At 41.3% G+C, this 6,927-nt stretch overlaps 1 protein-coding gene across 1 annotated transcript in view; it reads right to left on the minus strand.

Annotated features, from left to right (window-relative positions):
* Window positions 1–5,670, minus strand: part of NTRK1 (neurotrophic receptor tyrosine kinase 1) — a 541,605-nt gene extending 535,935 nt beyond the window's left edge. The window contains exon 1 of the mRNA XM_078669330.1: window positions 5,256–5,670. The gene's annotated coding sequence lies outside the window, so the exon portion shown is untranslated. The remainder of the gene's footprint in view (window positions 1–5,255) is intronic.
* Window positions 5,671–6,927: the final 1,257 nt, after the last annotated feature.

A 6,927-nucleotide genomic window follows, 5' to 3' on the forward strand; every position in this document is an offset into this window, starting at 1 on the left:
CATGGTCTTTCTTGGGGACATTAGTTATCTATTTACAAAGAGTAGCACATGGAGGGCATGTCTCTCACCTAGAATAGTCTAGATATTGTTGGGGAGCAACAAACGAATCAAGTAGCACCCCGTCAGAGTATTCGCGTCTCAAGAACAATAAAAATACCAGGTCCATCAGAACGGGAACATTAGAACCCCAATGCCACATGAATTGCACCAAGGACTTCCAACCCTAAATATGTATATTCTCAGGGGCATAATATCAAGAATACAATAAATAATATGGCCTAAGCAACATTGCCTACATTGTTTGCAAATAATTATTGAAAAAGTGATATATGGAAAAGAGTTCAGACATCATAATGGGGTGGAATAGCCATCCTAAAACTGAACATGGAGAAGAATTCCACGGGTTGCTGTACTTTCATCTTCAGTAAATATTAAAAATATAGAGATGCATGGACTTGGCCTGTTCTTCAGTTTTAATATTATGTTTCAGTAAGAAAGAGACATTTTTTAGAGGTTTATCTTGAGACTGTTCTGATTGTGAGACATGTGGAAGAGGACCATTTCTGCCCTTTTTCCTATGAACAAGACAGTTTACAAACTGATTTTCAGCTTTCTATAAAGTACACGTAATACCAAGATTCTGCTTTAAGAAGAAAGATAAACATACTGACTATGTGCCTCATTTGAACAATTTGAACTATGGCACTAGTTTAGAGCAGCCGCTGCTGCTGCAGGTAAGAGCGGGGGCGATGGGCCCAGCTGGGGGGGATTTCGAGAGACGACCATTAGGGAAAATTAATTATTTAATTTTTCCTTATGGTCGTCTCTCAAAATCCGCCCCCACCCGGCCCCATGGCTGGGTTAGTTAGGCAGTTATTTGATTTATGTGAGGCTCGTTGGAAGTATCTCCACCACAGGAGAATGAACTGGATCAATGATCTTCCAGAGGCTGTCTTGATGGTGAGGACAATTTAGCATCCAGAACCTTCACCTATGAACCTTGCACCGAAGGGTCAACCACTTGCTACACAAACCAGAGAATTTTTTTTGTTACCACCCAACTCTGAAAAAGGCTCTATAATTTTTCACCGAAGGAGGAGTCGTACGTAGGCAACGGAGTTATTGGAGATAACTTTTAACATCAGTTTTAAAGTTACAGAACAGCCTGGGAGGAAGTTGTGTATTTTTACAAAGACGGTTACAGTAAGACCAGAGGGTATGTAGAGAAGAAAGACATTAAGGATGACCAGACATTTGAGGCAATTATGACATATGTGAATGTGGAGGGTGGTATACGGATAGATGAGGGTTTGGAAGGTGAAGAGGATCATGATTAGAATGAGGCTGATATGATCAGTACACAGGGAGGAGCAGAAAGTTCAGTTGAAGAGCAGTGTTCTAGATGTGCAGTACTGATTGTATGTGTGGCAGTGTCTGTTAAGAAGAAAAGTCAAGCAGGTTAGGGTGGGGGTGAGGTGCGCGGGAATGGTCTGTTCTTTTGCAGGTTGTTTTGGCATCATAGATGCAGAAGGTGAAAATTCTAAGTTTGGGATATTGTAGGAATATGATGCATATGAAGAAGATAGAGAGGTGGATTGAGCTTGGTTACGGCTACTGTAGACACTTGATGGGAGGAGTACGGTTTCTAGATGGGGATGATGGCAATTTGGTCATGGGATTTGGAGTAAAGGTTAATCTGAGACAATGAGGGCAACAGTCAAGGTATATTGTGTAGCAAAGAAGATCTTGTTATTGGCAATAATGGGTATAGTTTAAGGCAATGATTTTCCATTGCGTGGTAAAATTAGATGTATCTTGCAGAACTGACCCTTTTTTTCTATGGAAAGCGTTGACATTATCTGCAACAGCGACAGAGTCTGTTGTACTAGGGGCACAATTTATATGAATCATTGTTTAATTCTGTGACAATGGTGGCCATAATATTTACCAAAAATGGAGATAGGCTTGGCGGTAACAAGCAAATTAGTTGCTAATGAGGGTATAGTTAGTGAGAAATATGTCATGCCTTGGCAATGATGGTCATATTTTGTGGCAATAGCACTGTGTTCTGTTTCAATGGTGAATATATTTTGCTTCAATATTGGTGGTAGCTAGCTGGAAGGATCATATCATCTTATTATCTTCAAAATATGAGCATATTCAGTGGTAAGGGGGTAATACCTTTTGGCAGTCACGTTCAGTTTCAGTTTTCATGGTCGAATATTGTCTGGAATTGAATGTATAAGAATTGACAATTATCTGGATATTGGCAACAATCATATGTTTAGTGTGAATGATCTGAGATTCTACTGTAATGAGTGGTATAATCTGCTTAGTGATGCCTGATCTCTTGCATTGGTGGCATAGTCTGCAGCAATGGTGTGCACTTTCTGTGGCAGTTGTTGGATATGTGCATTTATGGGCTGATATTATCTCTGCAATAGATGCTGCTGAAGGGTGGCCAAGTGATACATAAAACCATTCTGCACAGGGAGGTAAACGTCCAGAGATTCTGAGAGCAGGGGAAATCAGATGTAACCTAAAAAATTAATAACAGTACTTAGTATGAAAGCTGATCAGAACAGTCTGTAGAATAAACAATGCACCCCTACCCTAGTTAACTCGACCAAATCACTAGAACCTAGACATGAAAGCCCACATCAAAGCAATGGCAAAAAGTGCATGTTTTCACCTGAACTATATAAGAAAAATGAAACCACTTATTATTACGGCGGACCTCAAACTGGCAGTTCAGTCCTTAGTCATATCAAGGATCGCATATGGATGTACAACACTAACAGGTCTACCTAAAATCTCGTCAGCACCACTAAAAGCCTGCCTCAATGCGGCCGCAAGACTCAGGCTCCAGAAAATATGACCACATTTCCCTACACCTGAAAGCATTAAACTGGCTACCATATGAAGCTAGAATTCAACTTAAACTGGCATGTATGATCCACAAAGCGCTCCACTACAAAACACCAATGTACTTAGCCCAGAAAATTGAGCTGTCAGGGGGAAGCAGATCTTCCAGGAGTGCCAGGAACCTGTTCCACATTTGAAAGACTGTAATCTCTACTGATGATGGTTAAAGAACCAGAAACACGTGTCTAGAGATCAGCACTATCTGCGCCAACTGTGGCGAAACACTCAAACACTCTTGAAGCAAGCAAGTAACCTGCATTTACCACAATGCCAGGGGCGAACCTTGCTGGGAGGTGAAGCGGTGTGCTCCCACCCCTGTCCTGTTTAATAGTACTCCCGTGAGTCATTGAGCTGATGAGTTTGTGGATGAAGCACCCGCATGCCTGTGAGAGGTACCTGACCTGAGAAAGATGTTGGCAGCCTACTCAGCAAACCCCACATTTGAAAGACTGTAATCTCTACTGATGACGGATAAAGAACCAGAAACAGGTGTCTAGAGATCAGCACTATCTGCGCCAACTGTGGCGAAACACTTGAAAACTCTTGAAGCACGCATGTAACCGAAACTGCATTTACCACAATGCCAGTGGCGAACCTTGCTGGGAGGTGAAGCGGTGTGCTCCCACCCGTGTTCCTGTTTAATAGTACTCCCGTCAGTCATTTAGCCCACGAGCTCGTGGATGAACCACCCGCATGCCTGTGAGAGGTACCTGACCTGAGAAAGATGTTGGCAGCCTACTCAGCAAATCCCACATTTGAAAGACTGTAATCTCTACTGATGACGATTAAAGATCCAGAAACACGTTTCTAGAGATCAGCACTATCTGTGCCAACTGTGGCAAAACACTCAAACACTCTTGAAGCAAAGAAGTAACGGAAACTGCATTTACCACAATGCCAGGGGCGAACCTTGCTGGGAGGTGAAGCTGTGTGCTCCTACCCCTGTTCCTGTTTAATAGTACTCCAATGAGTCATTGAGCTGACGAGCTCGTGGATGAAGCACCCGCATGCCTGTGAGAGGTACCTGACCTGAGAAAGATGTTAGCAGCCTACTCAGCAAACGCCACATTTGAAAGACTGTAATCTTTACTGGTGACAGTTAAAGAACCAGAAACACGTGTCTAGAGATCAGCACTATCTGCGCCAACTGTGGCGAAACCCTCGAACACTCTTGAAGCAAGCAAGTAACCAAAACTGCATGTACCACAATGCCAGGGGAGAACCTTGCTGGGAGGTGAAGATGTGTGATCCTACCCCTGTTCCTGTTTAATAGTACTCCTGTGAGTCATTAAGCTGACGAGCTCGTGGATGAAGCCCCCGCATGCCTGTGAGAGGTACCTGACCTGAGAAAGATGTTGGCAGCCTACTCAGCAAACCCCACATTTGAAAGACTGTAATCTCTACTGATGATGGTTAAAGAACCAGAAACACGTGTCTAGAGATCAGCACTATCTGCGCCAACTGTGGCGAAACACTTGAACACTCTTGAAGCAAGCAAGTAACCGAAACTTCATTTACCACAATGCCAGTGGCAAACCTTGCTGGGAAGTGAAGCGGTGTGCTCCCACCCCTGTTCCTGATGCTGAAACCACCCATCTTTCAGAAGAAGAAAACGTATGACAGAGCATTCTCTGGAGCGGCCTCCAGAATCTGGAATTTACTGCCTCCAAACATTGGAAAGATTTCGAATACAGCAATGTTCAAGAGGGAAACAAAGTTTTTCCTAATGATCAAGTTCCTTCTCTACACAAGACGGATCATCACCTGCATCGTGGTAAAAAGACAGTCGTATCACAATCCTGTCATAGAGGGATGCAACCTGCACTTAAAGACCACAAAGGACATCAATACTAACCAAAGACAAATGTAAAGATGAGTTCATCAGTTAGATGCAAAGTCTTCTTAGGCTGTACAATACTACAATCAATGGCTCGTGGTAGTAAAAATGTTAAACATACGAAAGGACATATCGGAACCACTGGTTCACCTTTGGTAAATTAAGCTAATCCTAAACGTGTTATTGTTTAAAATGTTAAGAAAGATTGTGTGACTAACTACTGCCTGAACCACGACTTCCTAAACCATGAAAGTTAAACAACGAACTATGCTTAACCACTACTTATTTTATAACGACTTCCTAAACAATGAAAATCTAGGTATTAAATTACTTTACAAACCATTACCCATAACATACCTACATTCTATGGCTAGAAGTAAAAGTATTTAAATCAAATTAAATACAAATGAATAACCTCCAATTAAAAAAACAAATACATCAAAAAGTATTTTTTACGTATTAAATAAAACATTCATTCAATTGATTGACCTACCTTAGAACGTTCTAGAATTCCTAAAGACGCTTTTCCCAGGTCGTACAACCAAGCAGTATAAAACCAGACTACTTCCCGAAATTCTTTTGAGACCGCCAGCCAGGGTGCAGACGAGATGTAAAGGCTGACAATTGCATTTCACGATGCCAATGTCAACATGATTACAGAAATTCCTTTCCAAATGTATGGCGGGCGACAAAGACTGAATTGTGATTGGGCGGAGATGAGTGACGTAACACTCCAACAAAGCCCAATCGATGTGAACATGAGGGGAAGGTAGGCGGAGAGAAGTGACGGAGGAGGGAAGTGACGTGCAACTCTGGTGTTCAAAAAAGTCGTGGTTCCGTCAATCGTGGATGTGACTTTCGTTGTTCAGCCCTCTTCGTTGATTACACTTCGTTGTTCCAGTGAGTCGTTGTTCTTACTTCGTGGTTTAGGATGTTTCCTGTTAAGAAAGTCATGTTTCAGGAGTCATATATATATATATTAATGCTGCTATACCGACTGTATTCTAAAATATTTACCTCATGTAACTGTTATTGTTTAAAATGTGAAGAAAGTCATGTACAAGAATCATATATAGAATCATATATATATTCACTGAAAAAACCATAGGTTATAGACCATATATAGTTAGGAATTAGCATTTAAAAAACCTTATTTTACTCACACAAAACCATTGAAATTCCATATATAGTTAGTTGCACTAACTATATATCGCGCACCCGCAATCCACTGCTGATCATGTCACATATTACATCATTCATGACATGGTCAGTGACATCACTGATGACATCACTGATGACATCTCAAATGACATCACTGATGACATCACTGATGACATCTCATTTGACATCATTCTTGTGCTAATACGATAAACCTCTTCAGACTCTAATATAACCTTAGATACACTCAGTGTATACAGACACTCACACACTGTCACTCATCCATGGAGTTACTCACACACCTAGTCAGTCATGCAAAGAAACAATCTCACCTCCATTTCCTTAACTATACAGTTATACACACCTTACTTATTCAAGCATATACTAACACATATTTACTCTCTTACACAATCCCTGATACAAGTTCACAATGATCCATACAGCCACTCACACATTCAGTGGCTCTCATGCACAGTTAATTATATATGCCAACTCTCACATGTACTGTGTTTTACATATGTACTTACTATGACATGTAGCATTGAGATATCCATTCACTCATCAATACACTCATGCACACAGTCAACTGCCCATGTAGCTGTTTCCACATGCACTCTTGAAGTCATACACCTAGTGAATCAACTGCTGACACATCTATGCACAGAGTCACACACCTCCCAGCCACCCCCACACAAACTCAATCTCCCATACAAATACTTGGGCAACCAATCAATAACACATATAGCCTCTCGTATAGCTAATGATCAACACATGCAGCAGTTTACATCACAACAGACATACTGATGCACACATTCAGACTGTTTAGTCACTAACCCATGCATTTAGTACGACACATTTATTCACTCACTCACAGTCAGTCACGCACCTACTAAATCCTTCATCCAGACACTTATACATCCACTCATTCTTCAATATATCAAACATATTTAAACTTTACAGAAACACACAGTCACTGGATGATGTCATCAGTGATGTCATCAGTGATG

The sequence above is a fragment of the Lissotriton helveticus genome, chromosome 12 (assembly GCF_964261635.1).
Source record: "Lissotriton helveticus chromosome 12, aLisHel1.1, whole genome shotgun sequence".
NCBI classification, from domain to species: Eukaryota; Metazoa; Chordata; class Amphibia; order Caudata; family Salamandridae; genus Lissotriton; species Lissotriton helveticus.